Source organism: Pteropus alecto, unplaced genomic scaffold, assembly GCF_000325575.1.
Source record: "Pteropus alecto unplaced genomic scaffold, ASM32557v1 scaffold87, whole genome shotgun sequence".
Taxonomy (NCBI): Eukaryota; Metazoa; Chordata; class Mammalia; order Chiroptera; family Pteropodidae; genus Pteropus; species Pteropus alecto.
Window position 1 is genome coordinate 5,239,482 of NW_006443225.1, and position 15,340 is coordinate 5,254,821.

Sequence of the window (15,340 nt, forward strand, 5' to 3'; positions counted from 1 at the left end):
AATGCTTTATAACTGAAGTACTCTTCCCAAAGGGAATCGTACTGTCATGTGTTTTTATTTTCAAAATGAAAACAAATGGCACTATAATTCCTAAGGGCAAAAATGACTTCAGTCTATTTCTTTTCCTGTACACTCTCATCTATTCATTTTTAGGTAGATGGAATATAGATATAGTCTCCCCCATCTTCATGACTTCCATTGCTGCAAAATGTATTCACTCGCTGTACAGTAATTAACAGCTCTTGACTGGAAAACTGCCAGCATGTACAACGTGACACTCTTCCTTTGAACACTAACAAAGTGCATAAGTAATTTATGTTGGATTAAATATCCCTAACAGGGACCCTTAAGTAACCCAATCACTTTAAACAGGCTCCACATGCATGCTCCAGTGCAGTGAAAATGTCAGACAGTGATAACCCACTAATAGCACAATTCTAACTATATTCCAGCCATTAGCATTTTATGACATCAATCCTCATTAAACCTGGCAAGGAAAAGGATACTAATGTTTCCCAATTTTACAGCCAAGGTGGAAGAGAAATGGAGAAAATGTAGACAGGTGCTGTCTCCCAAAAAGGATTAACATTTTTTAAAATGTGGTAGCAATTTTCTGTTAGTACCTTTGTTTGCATTGAAAGAGAGACAACAAAGAGGTAATGGCTACAAGGACCTCGATGGAATTCAGCCAAGAGTGAAAGAAAAGACTGGTATTTCAGCCATTGTGCTCACTGCTAAAGCACTGTGCCAACTCATCTTCCAACCCATTATATGAAATTTAATTTAACCTGCTATGCAATTAATTCAGATGTTCAGCCTATTTTTCTCATGGCAGAATCCCTCACACAATGCCTTATTTAAATATTAATCAGTCCTCTTTCAATTAGGACTAATTTGCTTCACAGGGTTTCTCTCATCTTCTGATTGCAGGAAAATGGAGGTAACTTGCAACGTTTGAGGATAATTAACATGGTATTTTTATAATACTGATACATCAAATGGGACCTTAATGAACCCCGCTGATTCCATTTAGTAAAGCATGCCTCAAAGTTATAATCAAGAGGAAAGCCATTGCCATCTGTTTAAAATACTAAGGAGCACAATTTAAACACAAAATGCTTATTTCTCTAAACTGACTATTGTAGAGGTCTGCAAAAGTCATTTTTCTATGCAAACTAATTGTACAGTATTTTAATTTGAACCTTTTATTACACATATACAAAACAGTGACATCTTAAGATGTAGGGCCCCTGTTTAATTAAATGTTGACAACCACAGAAATAAATAATGTTTGTCAATGTTACTTTTTTAAGCACACTACACAGTTGCCACTAGAGTGACGATACTAAGTTTTACATTTCTAATGAATCCAATATTTCACAGCCCTTTGTTTAATATTTGAAGAACTTTTCTTAACAAAAGCCACCAAATCTCTGTGAAATGGAAAAACATAAGCATACGCTGTTGGTTTGCAGCTTCTAACGTCACAGAGTAAACAAGTTAACATTTACACATGGCCAGGTGTGCACAGTGTTCCATCTGCTTCCAGGCAGGTTGAAGGTCAACGTTTTAGGCTTGGAGCTGTTCTAGAGTTCCTTGGTTACATCTAGGTTACGAAGGCTATTGGCTCCCGAGGTCATTATCAAAGCACTCAACATGTTCCAATGGCAATAAAACATGATTGATAGCAGATTGCTTATTTACAATGTTTACACTATGGCCGCAAGGATTTCCTGTGTTAACTTTTGAAAAAAGTGAACATTATCTGTGTATGTTTTAAATAAGAATCAGAATTTCCCCCTCATTTTCTTTATAAAGTAACTCCATATGCCAGATCGTTACGTCAGAAGCATCAAAGGTCAGAATTTCATCACAGAGACACAACCAAACATTTGATGTAAAATATCACATTCATAGTAAGCATCAGTCAATCAGAGTATCAACTGAGTGCCTGAGATGTGCTTACCATATGCAAAGAAGAAATTACTGGGGGTATAAAGAAGTACAGGCAATCCTCCACTATGGGTTCCCCACCCAACGGTGGAAAACACATTCCGAGTAAGAGTAACAGAAAGCAAAAGAGGCCATGGGTGTGGGGAAAAGTACAATGATGAGATTAACTAGATTGGAGAAAGACTGAGGCATTATAGAAAATAAAATACCATAGTTAAAGTTCTCATATTTTATTAGTCTGAATTCTAAATTAACAGCATGTTGAAATAGTTTATGCGATGGTGACTTTATCGAGTTTGAAAACCTCTGGGACAAGATCTACATATTTCTCATCTCAGTGCCCACTGCAGTGCTGTATTTTACACAGACTGCGCATGTCAACCACTTACTGATTTTAATGAGATCTACACGCTCGTTTGGCAAATATCTACTGAGCACATACCATGTTCCAGGCACTGTTCTAATCACTACGTATAAATAGATAGACAATTCAAGAAGTAAACAAATAAATGGGATACTTTTCAATCATACATATCAATGAAAAATACAAAGCTGTGTGTTAAAGATAGAAGTTGAATGGTGGGAACATTTTGGATTGAGTGGTCAAGGAAGGACTAACTGAAGAGGTGACATTCAGGCTTAGAATTTAATGACAACAAGCCAACTTCCAGGAAGACTGTGCCAGCCTGCGAGAGTAGGCTGGTGGCAACAATGAGTCAGACATAAGCTTGGCTAGTGTAAGAAACATTATAAATGAACAAACTAGAGAAAAATCCAAAATGAGGTTGGAGAGATGGACAAAGGCTGGAAAATGCATGGCCCTGAATTCATTAAAAAAAAAAAAGAAAGAAAGAAAAGAAAAAATTGGATCTTCCCCACCCAAGTGCAATGGGGAGAAGCTAAAGGGTTGCCTGCAAAACATGACGTAATCTGATTTATGTTTTCTCTCTTATCTTCTGTGTGGGAAAGAGATGGTAGAGGAGCGAACAGAAAATCAAAGAGACCAGTTAGGAAGCTTCTGAAGCAATCCAGGTGAACTACGCTCAGGGTCTGGTGGAGATATTGGTGATGGAGAGAAATAGATGTAAAAATGGGAGAGAAGGAGAGAAATGTGGGATCAAAGATGCCTTTGAGGATGTTGCCATATGTAATTGGATATCTCTTTTTGGAATAAACACTAGGGAAGGAACAATTAAAGGGAAAAATCTTATGGTCACTATAATTTTATAAGTAGAGTTGTGAGATAGTAAAATCAACTCACTAAAATAATATTTAAATCATTTACTATTATTAGTGGCTCTACAAATATTTTTTTCGGCTTTTGCAATTCTTATTTCCTTTTAGTTTCCCCAGCAGAGCATGCAGTCCGACGCCTCTGAACAGCGCTTATGCCAGTGCCTCTGATTGCATCACTCCTCCTATGTCTACCCCTCTAGCTAATTGCTACACTTTCTTTAATAATAATAAAAGCCAATACTTATGATTGCGTAGAGAGTGTCAGGCACTGTTCTAGGCACTTAGATGACATCATTTCATTTAAAGTTCACAAAAATCCTATGAGGTAAGTAGTACTCTAATTTTATATAATAAGAAACCAAGGCTAAGAGAGTTCAAGATTGAGTATGGATGTTTCTCCCAAGAAGCCTCTTCTGATCACCAAGAGTTGGTTAGGCTTCTTTGCGCTAAGTATCTGGGCATGTCCCACTGTAAGTCTGTAGAGGACTGAAAACATAGCATGGCCCCCCAAATCGATGGACTCTCTTCCTATGAGATCTTTGAGGGCAGAGATTACATCTGAGTCCCCTTTCTATCACCAGGCTGGTGTTCCTAGCACATAGTCAGCACTCAGTAGAAAAAAACACTTGTTAAAAATGAGCTACCCATCCTGGTTACAAGGAGCTGGTGGAGAGGACAATGGGGAGTTATTTAATGGATACAGAGCTTCAGTTTGGGATGATGAGAAAGTTCTGGTGATGTCATGCTAGTTGCACAGCAATGTGAACGTGCTTAATGCTGACTGAACTATACACTTAAAAATGGTCCAAATGGTAAATTTCATGTTATGTGTATTTTACCACAATCAAAAACATGAACTATATATGTCCAGTCACCACAATTGCGAGAAAGGAGGTATCAGTTGGAATTTATCCCAGACATGAACATAAAAAGTCTGCTGAGCTACGAGTTAGAAGGAGAGTCTACTGTAGAGAAACATGGTATTACAGATATGGGGCAAGTCATAATTACATGTCCAGTCTCTCTACCACATCAGAGGAAGAAAACCATTTAAGGCTGAGCCTGAGATACATGTAAAGATTGTGCTCAAAACAAAGCAGACCGTCTAGCCTCTTAAAATATATATTCTATAGGATGTATTTTCTAGTAGCAAGGCAAACTGGGTGAGGCTGCTCCTATGATCTCAGCAGATTAGGCCACCTCAACATAGATTTCTATAGTAAGTTCTTAGCTGCTCTGACCTTTCAGATTAAAAGTCCTTGGAATCCTCAGGGAAGCATACTGCAAGAAAATGTACCAAAATAAGAATCTCAAAGTAGCCAAGATTTTGACTTGCACACGTACCATCTACAAAGGGACCGTCCAGTCTTCTCCCAGTCTGACTGACAGAGGCCAAATTCTTGAAAACGCTTTCCGTGACGCCCAAGAGTTCTTCATGGTTTCCCATTCAATTACTTATCCCTCGCAGCTTGAGAGATTGTATCTGTCTCACAGTTTAAAGACAGAACGGCTGCCAACAGGCCAAAATGATCATTAATAAGTTAACTGTTACCAGATAAGATTGAAATCTATACCAGTCCTATTTTAAGTAATCTCTACTATAGTAACTACACAAACTGCTGCCAAGAAGCAAACTCTGATGGGGGAGCAAAGCAATGAGGTTATGCATCCAGTCACAGGTCAGCAGGTGTGTATGGCATCATGTAAGTGCTTTTTCTTACCCCCATCCTCCAGACCCAACAATGAGCAACACAGAATGCTTAAAATGTCTGAGAAAGGAAACCGACACTTTACATAGCCTCCCATCCCCTTAAAAACGAAAGCAAACGGCCTTGGTTCTGTCCACTGCTTGGCCACTATCATCTAAGAAAACAGGCCCACTGTTGAGTGTGGAGGGTAGAGAACACCGAAGAGTTCTCTGCACCTCCACCTAAGCACATCTAAAGATGAATTTCTCCATCCCACTTTCCCTGTCCCATTTCACCATCAACACCTTCTGCATGAGTATTTTTAGAGCAGGAGAAGAAAACAGCGAATTAGAGAAAGAAAAGGTGATAACAGCTACAACGACAAATCCATATATCCACTCATTATGTGCTATTGTTCCATGGGCTTCCAAACGTGAACTCATTTTATTCGCACAAGTCTACGAGGTAGTAACAATTATATTTTCCATTTTATAGATGAGCAACTTTTGACACAAAGAAGTTAAGAACCAGCTCAAACTCTCACAATCAGTAAGTGGAAGGGAAGAGAGAAGAGAAGAAGGTGAGTGAGTGGAGGCCCAAGAGGTGGTCCAATGAGGACAAATGACAGCAGACAGAAGGGAGATTGTGAGCTGGCCCTCTCAACCAGCTATACCCTCCAATCACCTAGCCCGTCATAAATATCCTTTCTTTGAAGGCTGCAGTGTTCTTCATTAGCCTACTCTAGCACAGAATAATTTAAATAATTGTGTAACTAGATTTTAATTGAAAAGTATCCGATGAATATGTTAAACCTGTCAAATAGTACTAAAAGATAGACAGTAAAAAACACATGCTCCCAGCCCAGACCTCCTGGACAGGCGACCATTGTGGACATTTTTGTGTGTATCCTTCTAGCACACACCTCTAAACATTCATTAAACATTCTCCACTTGTTGTCCATTTCTCCCTAAGCCTATTTCTTCTTGTTCTGTCCTCTGTGAAAACTAACAAGTTAGCACTGTCCATAAAAATATAAGCCCATATACTTAATTTAATAAAAAAATGGATTTCCATTGTTAAGAAAGGTAAGTGTATGTATAGTAGAAACTTAGAACCAAACACTTAATAAGTTACAATGACTACTGTAAAACAGTCATTCCCAGATTATATCTAACTTCTATTCCTATATTTTACTTGCTTAAGCAAACAAACAAAAGCCAGGCATTCTATTGCTGACGTATAATCTCAGAGCTGATAGCCACTCTCTTTTCTATCATTTATTCACTTACATGACAACACATTTAATGAAAAACATTATGTGCCTAGTGTGCTTGATCCCGAGGACACAAAGCCTAAAATGGCATGACAGGAGATCTCCTTCCTGAGATCAGTGACATAGCATTGTGTGAGTGACAAGTAATCATAACAATAACGATGATGAAATAATGATGATGCAAATCAGGACGCCGATGACAATGCACACATGCAGGGTTGACTGTTTCAGCCAGCAAAGTTGTTCTAACTGCTTTACATACGTGAACTCATTTCAGCGTTATCGCCACCCCAGGATGCTATGAGTAGTGTCCTCATTTTACGGAAGAAGAAATGGCCCAGAGAGGTAGAAACTCAGTCACGCAACTCCCCTAGGGCACTAGTGAGAAATCAAACTGGCCTTCTGGCCCAGGCATGAGCTCTGGTCTTTGCCCTTTACCATAACCCACAGCAGTCCTGCTCAGAGTGCTCCAGAAACTAAGGGGGAAAAAAAAAATGCAAGTCAAACAGAGGTGGTGGAAGAAAGGTATTAGGAAAGCTTCCAGGAAGAAGTATTCTTAGAGAACAAGAGAATTATGTGAAAAAAATGTGGTATGGGAAAAGAAACGCATTACCTAAAAGCATCAGGTCCAGAAATAGCCAATCCCTCTTGGAAATTACATCATTTGCCAAAGGTGGACAAGGCTGCGTTTCCAGAAGCAGGAGAAGCCTATAGAGCTAGGCCTTTCCTCAGGCACAGGGCCTCATCCTGCTCAGGACTGTGGTACTTTATCTCCATCGTGCCTCATCCTGCACATTACAGAAAATTGTCATTTGAATTTTTAATAGTTTCAGGGACAGGTTGGTTTTGCTGGAGAGTACAATTCTTGGAAATCTAAAAAACATCTCATGGTCAAACCCTCTACCCGGCATTTTATCTATGTGTAATAATGAAATGCTTGCCTAAATTATTGATGAAAATATTATGAATTGTTCAATAAAACTAACTTATATTCAGATGTATTAGGTAATTCACTCTTCTTTTTCTATACTGGCTATCGGTATTTATAGGATAAAATTTCTTTATTTCCTTTTTTCATTACTAGTATTAAAATAGGTATAAATTATTTTTTTATAAAGCTGGTGTGTGTGTATGTGTATGTGTATGTGTATGTATCACTGAAGATGTTTAATGTTATTTGTCCTATCAAGTCCATTAAACTGTCTGCTTTACTTTTGCCTGGGTCATATTTCTATCCCTTCAGAAACATGGGCCCTTTGTGCGTCCTTTCTGAGTCTTCATGTATTTTTAATTTTTATAAAGAAGTCTCTCAAACAATATTCCTTCTAGAAAAATATCTGGCAATCCCTACGTAACCTATGATACAGGTCAAGAGGTTAGGCCGTGCAGAACTCAGCCAGGCATTTCTCATCTTCCAGAACTTTCCTACAGTGGGGTTTTATGACCACAGATAAACTTTGTGTTGAACAGGGAACAAACACTTCCAGGAGTTGCAACATTTTCTTATCCTGTTTACTTTTCCTCCTGCATCTTGGCCCTCTCTGTTGGATTATATCAATACGTGTTTGTCACACATTATTGAATATTTACATATTCTTTTTTCTATTTTTCATGAATGTATAGTATTTCTTATTTTATCCATTTTTAATTGATTCAAAAATACTGCCCTTCCCAGTTTTTGCTTCTTGGTAAAGTTCTTTGTAGACTCAGATTGTCAGTCTACTTATTCTCACTTTTTTTCCTATGACTTATTATAGCTTATGTTATTGTACTCATAATTCTATGTTTAAAACAATAAAAGAAAATTAAGTTATCTTTCTCCCTCTTTGGCTCTAAAAACTCTTCATGCTCTTTGTTAGGAATTTTCCATTATGTTTTTCTTTTTTGAGAAGAAAATACCACTTATCCTTTCTTAAGATTCTGAAGACACATCAAATGCATATGTTCATCTAATCTGTCTTGATGTTGAAAAAGTACCATGAAATAGTAACAATGCACAGGACAATCATAAAATATGAGGGCTCTAGGACAGTTTTAGAGAGTGCCTAATGGTCTATGACTTTTGAGATGTAAGACTTCTCTTTGGGAGAATTTTTTACAGCGATAGCAATTAAATACCAAAATAGGTATCCAATATGAATGGCCTGGTATTTTAATATGTATCTGCTTTAAGCATATACTATAGTTATAATGGCAAAATCAGGCAATTTATTTTAACAAAAGCCTTTAAAATATTTAATTTCATTCTGGCATAATGGTTAACCTATTTTGCTCTAAAGAAAGAACTGTTTAAGCTCATTTCACGATCTATAGCTGTCTGAACACAAAGTTGAAGTGGGAATTTTCTAAAATTTCTTAAAAGTCAGATAAATGTCAATATAAGACCAAGAAGGGAGATGATAATTAAATAGCAACAACAGGTTAATTTTTGTTTTGCTTTGCTTTGTTTCTTACAATCGAAAATTTGTTCTTCACTTGTCTATCTCCTCCCTTTTGCAGGGCTGAATTATCAACATTTTTCTCACATTTCATCTGAGATTTTCAGCCCATAGTATCATTTTTTAACAATAGCTATTTCAGAGAGATTGGACTCTTATGTTCCCTCATTGTGATAAGGCATAAGCCACAAGTGTCCCTAAAAGTTAAGATTATCTTTAGCACCCACAATATTGCATTAGAATTTTAAAGCTGGAAAAAACTTTTACTTCCTCAGAATCAGCTTCTGCCTCTTGTCACCTGAAGAATCTGCTCCCCACAAAAGTGAAGGTATTCGCTATGTACCCAAGCTCACTAATCAGCAGGGTCCCTCGAGACAGGACTCTTGGCTCTTAGGCTGGTACTAATTCTCCCACATCACACATCTCTTCCTTCATGAGCATTTTTGATTTCTTGAAAAAATGTTTTCCTTATTTTCTCTTGGGTTTGCTACATTTTGAAGCCAATAACAAGTTAACTAGCAAAACGGCGGCCAAGTGGAAAACGTCTTTTCTGAACTTTCGTGTATTTCTCCACTATTGTGCTGAGATCCTAGAGCGGGGTGGTGTAATGAAATCTCACTGGACTGGGGGAATGCGAATTATTCCTAGGCTGCTCCTAAACAGCGTTGGGCCTGAGGCAAAGGCGCTTAGTTTCTCTAGGATTTTATTTTCTTCATCTATGAAATGACAGTTGGGCTAACTGACCTCTAACCTTCCCGTCCTGCTTTCGAATTAAAACAATATTCCCAAAATACACTGAAGTCACTCAAGAAATGCGCTGTGGTAATCCTACATTATGTCAATTCACATCAATCATTCATTAGCGGGACATATCTAAAAAAGTCTGGGCAAGCTTGATTAAGCAAAGAATGTCAAACTCAACCAACCTTAATCAAATGGATTTGATATGAATGGAAAGTGTATTGTTCGCATACCTGTTATGACTGAAAGCAACAATTATCAAATATTTTCCAAACTGTCTTCTAATGAATCAAAAAGATTGTCATAGAAAGAACTACAGTTATACTTTTTTCTTTCTTTCTTTCTTTTTTCTTTACCACAGTTGCTTTGGGTTGCTTGCTATTCAATAGTGTCCAATACTTCCCTATACGGTGAAGAGTAAACACACAGCTGAAGCAGCAAGGACTTTAGGGTTTTTGTTTATGTTCTCATTATTTTCCTATACACAATACATTTCCTTGCTCATTTTCATTAATGCTCCCTCCTTTCCTTATTTCTTGTTCCCTCTCATTATCCTTCTAACAGGGTAATGTCCTTCCATTGTCCATTTTTTCTCATTTCTCTCTCATCATTACCCTAACTACCTCATTCTGGCATCCCACTAATTTTCCCTTTAGGCTAAAAATTAAAGAATCTAAAACATTTCTGTAAATTGCTGAAAAGGCTTTGTTTTTTTTCCTTCAGAAAAAATATTTAGCAATAACTAATAATGCCTTTATGTATTTGCCTTTACGTTTCAGACAGAGGAAAGCCAATTCAAGTACATTTTTAAAAAATTATATTCTCAAAAAGGAAACAACACATTTTTTGAATAAATGCTTTATAATAAATACTTTATTCTGATTTACTCACTTGATTTTTAGGCTTTAAAGGGAAAATACAAAATAAACCAAAACATTATAATAATTATAACGTCCTTTAACAGAAATTCATGTGTGAAACATAATTTAGTTATAACTGGACCCTGAGAAGATCGATTCCTCCTAGTACAAAAAATTTGGAGGTCCTCTGTCATCTTAGGCCATGAGCAGCAACTGAGGTTTGAGGCCTCTCATGTTAGGTATAGCAGAAACCTCCAAACCCCCCAGCAGTGGGCCTTTTGTCAAGCTCAACAAACATTAATAGTGTGCTAATATTCTGTGCAAAAGATACTAATCATTAGTTAAGTAAACAAAACCTTTTGAGTGTACAATTGTCAACATGACCAAAATCTGCTCACCTAGGGATCCAAATCATGCCTGGCCCATTGCTGAAGTGCACTAGACCTAATTATCCACTGCTGATAAGTCAGGAGCGCCACGTTAGCATAGCGTGAACAGAGCATTCTTTGACTGCAAAGACTGAAGGTAGTTTGGAAAGACTCTCAAATCAGAACTGCCTTTAAAGCCTCACCACCACTGCCTCAGTAAAGGCTTTTGCTGCCACTGGTCTGAGATGGCCCTTGCTATCTCTTTGACCCCTACGTCCCTGTCAGTGGCCCACCCTCCCTGACTCCGCTGCAATTGTTGAAAATTAAAGTTATGTGATCAGGCCACAGCCTTGCTTCAAAACTTCCACTGGCCCCTGGTCAGACCAAAACAAGTTTTAGCATCAGATGGAACTGGTCACAGTCCTGTGCTCCAGTCACTTGCTGGCAGTGACACCTTTGGCCATCCTCCTGGAGGGTCTTGTAAGAGGGACAGAGTGCCTGTGAAAGTGTGTGTGTGTGTGTGTGTGTGTGTGTGTGTGTGTGTGGTGTGAAGTAGTAAAGCAGCTAGCTTCTAGTAAGTATTAAATATATGTTATTTTCCTCCCTTTCTTCCTGTTTGCTGGGTTGATTTCCAACTGTATAATATGGCATAGTTTGCCCTCACCATCCAAACCAAACTGAGCTGCTCCCCGGCTCTACTCTCACTTCAGAGACCTCAGTGTTCCCAGACTCACCAGGCACTTCCAGGAGTCTGTGTTGTGTACCTAGGATGCTTTTTATCCTTTCTTACCTTAAATGCGTACTCATTATTTAATATCAATCTCTTATGTCTTTCCCCAGCTCCAGTGAGTCACACAGTTCTTTTCTGCCTCCAAGCATATTCACTCACTCACCCACTCACTCACTCACTTACTCACAGCAATTCTACTTGTGATTAGAAATGTGGACTCTAGAACCAACCAGTCTGAATAGAATCCTACCTCAGCCACTCACTGTCTAAACTTGAGCAAGTTACTTAATCTCGGTGGCCCAGTGTCTTTAGCTATAAATAACAGTCAAAAACTCTATTCTAGGAATATTTGAAAATGTAGAAAAACAATAGATGTGGAAGAGAAGAGTCTTGTGTTCTTGTCTGGGTTCTGCTCTTTAATACTTGAGTGAACTTTGGCAAGTCGATGAAATCCACACTGACTGTTGACCTTACTGAGTGATCCACCATCACCTTATATGTAAAATGAAGGGATTGAAGTGAAGAGCGCCTGTAGGGTCTCTTCTGTTTACGATTCTAAAATTTTCTCTTAATCTATTTATAATCCTTCGGAGCTATTTACTTAAGTTTTTCTTGCTTCAACGTGGCGGTAGAATTCCTTAACACACTCTCAGATCAAATGCCACTGAGGAAAATTCTTTCAAGTTTTCATTTCTACGTGGTGTGCTCCCTTCACACGGGAACACTTGTACTACAGCCAAAGAGATTTCCAATAAAATCCAAATCATATCCAAATATTAAAGGATTCTGATCATCAATGGTAAAGGGTTAGGAGCCCAACACATCCAATGGTAAAGGGTCACCAATGGTAAAGGGTTAGGAGCCCAACACATCCAAGATTTGTAGTACCTGCCAAGGATCTAGAGTTCGTCAAACAAACATCATTTTCGATCATTCACATTTACATTAGTCCTTCAAATACAAATACTTGATACTAAAATCATAAAGACATTTTAGAGTTTATTGAATCAAAGAATATTAAAGCCAGAGGAAACTTTAGCATTTTTAAGATAATGTTCTGCTTCCGTCAGATATCACCTTTATGTATTAATCATAATGTTAACAAGGGAAGAACAACTAAGATAATTTACTTCCTTATAAGAACTAGTTGCATTTTTAATGCTACGGAAGAGTATGGGGAGTCAAAATTATCACATACCAGGTATGAATAAACTCATTTTTACTGATTTTTAAGTCCATATACCCAGTTTTTATTATGTAGCTTTAAATTTACTTCCATGTGCTTATTCATATCTAGATCTAGTCTAGATCTAATCCTATGGTAAAGTTGTCATATGGCTGAAGCATAAATGAGATGTGACTTTAAAATATTATGACTCATTTTGAAGCAAATATACCAGAACTTAACCATAGATATTAACTAGTCCTTTTTAAATTACTAAAATTATCTTGATAATATTCTAATGGGTCAAACCTTTATCTTAAAACTCCTATTTCGAAATTACCTACCTTTGTTTATATGCATGTGCCTGTGTGTGTGTGTGTGTGCGCGTGTGCATGTTGGTGGGAACACCTCATCTTTAGGGCGAATTAGATTTGGAGATGCTAGCAAAAAGCCAATCAGCTATGTATTAGCGCAAGTATAGCAAACTGCCATGGTGCAATCTAGCTTTATTTTAAAATCTTTCAATTTTGCTGTGTGTTTGAATATTTTCGTAATTAGCTCTGTAAAAAAAATCAGATCTGCACTTAATGAATAACAGATAATCTGTTGGGTAACGAACATGCTATAAAATAGTCTAACTAAAAAACTAGACTAATTTATATATATTAATTTTATAGCTCATAAATTCTTTTTCTGTAGAAAATTATGGAAGAAGTATCCTCAACTTGTTTCAAACAATGGCAATACTTTTGGATTAATTGTGTAGTATTAAAGGACATATAACTTATTGGGACCTATAAATTCCTGCAACTATATTCATGATATAGCATGGAATAAATTTTATGACTTCTCTCCACTAGCCAGAAATGCTAGATCGAGGTGTTTCCTGAAATAGTTCTAGCATCCCTCTACTAAAGTATGCTTTTTTTTTTTTGAAAGGACTATGTAGGCAAGAATGGAGGTTTGATCAGACATGTGGAACTGATTGATGCTGGCATTCAGCCCTGAATTCATTTAAATTTTGATACCAAATACAGTAGAAAAAGACCAAGACTTATGAATGGATACTTCCTGTCTTTGAGCAGCACTCAATCCCAAGGGGTACCCTGAACCATAAGTCTTGCAACCACAAAAATCTACTGTTCCTTTTTTCTGTTCCCTTTTCTCTTTTGGAACTCATCAAATCCTCCATTTGTAGCTATTTCCCTGAGCCAGTTTTGGTGTAACATTTTAAAACCACAGAATTATACTGGGAGGTTAGCACCCATTCCATAATAAAACTGTGAAATTGTTTCAAATTCAGAAAAACTATGGTGGTATCATTAAAAGCTTCAGAAGGAAAAAAAAAATTCAAATTTCCCTTTCATGGAACTCATCAAAAAGAAAAAAAAAAAAAAAGGTGGACGACAGCCACCAGCACTGTGTGAAGCAACAGCTCTGCCAAAACTGTGAATAATTAACAGATTTGAAAATATAAGTAGCTTAAGCCAATCACGCATTTGGCAGAGGTGAAAGTTGACTGTGCTAACTTGCTACTACGAGAGCACTCTTCTTCAAAAACATCATTTCCCACCTGTCCCTCGCCGACCACGGAGTCAGTTCCCTGTCCATGTTCCCACAGCTCACAACCGTGCATCTGAAATCCCAGGGTTATAACAGGATTTTGATGACATTTTATATTCAGAGCACTTTAGGTAGTTTTCTGTAAATTTTTTTTTATGATTTGAAATAAATTAGCTGATTTCTCTTGGTATATAATCTTCTTTCACTAGGAATAGATGATGAAAAATATCAAAATTTCTCTTTTTATTGAATTATAATAGTGTTTTAAAATTCTACCTGAGAATTCTTTCAAAACACAGCACATTCCCTCCTTATATGTGTGTAAAGACTAGACCAAGTTTGAGTGTGTATTTTAAGAATGAGTGGTATCACTTGCTTCAAAGTCCTCTTTCTTTCTTTCTTTCTTTCTTTCTTTCTTTCTTTCTTTCTTTCTTTCTTTCTTTCTTTCTTTCTCTCTCTCTCTCACTCTTTCTTTCTTTCTTTTTTTCTTTCTCTCTTTCTCTCTTTCTTTCTCTCTCTCTCTCTCTCTCTCTCTCTCTCTCTCTCTCTCTCTCTCTCTCTCTCTCTCTCTTTCTCTCTCTCTCTCTCTCTATTATTTTTTCTTTTTTCTTTTTTCTTTTTTAGGCAAGGCAACCCTTGGTTGACCTCACAGATTGCAAGGACCTCGTCGGTTTATAATCCTTTATTTTTCATTTTTTACACCTATAGCACCTGGTCTTCCTAGGTGGTCTCCCATCCAAGTACTAACCAGGCCCTATCCTGCTTAGCTTCCAAGGTCAGATGGGATCGGGCTTGTTCAGGGTGGCATGGCTGTAGACTTAAAAGTCCTCTTTAAGGAAAAAATATTATACATTAATTTCTTATCAAACGCAAGAAAGCATAAAATGATAAACAGGTTAATAGTATGTGTGAATAACTGGCTAGCTGCAGGTTTCTCTGCTTTCAAAAATTAATTTTAAATTAAGTATTAGTTGTGGAATGGCCTAGGAACTTAGGTCATCTGTCTGTTTAACCCTATCCATATCATTCCTCTAAGCAAAAATGCTCCACATCTACCTCGTAAAATGATAGAATAATGGATTTTTTTATTATTATTATTTTCCAGCCTTTCATGTGTATGAAAATCAGGCTCATTTTTTCCTATAGTTTCATTCTCTCTTCGATTATTTATATTTTCTTTGCTACTTTCACATGATTCCTTTCTTATTTTTTACTTCTTTAATTACCTGAAGACGATTTTTTTCTTATTGTTTCAATGAGCTATATTTAGAAACAAATGCACTATGTTTCTTTTAAAATATGAAAGAGAGCCTCACCTTTGATAG

General features: G+C 37.2%; 1 pseudogene; it reads right to left on the reverse strand.

Moving 5' to 3' along the window:
* Window positions 1-14,714: 14,714 nt before the first annotated feature.
* On the reverse strand, window positions 14,715-14,833 carry LOC112472746 (annotated as a pseudogene).
* Window positions 14,834-15,340: the final 507 nt, after the last annotated feature.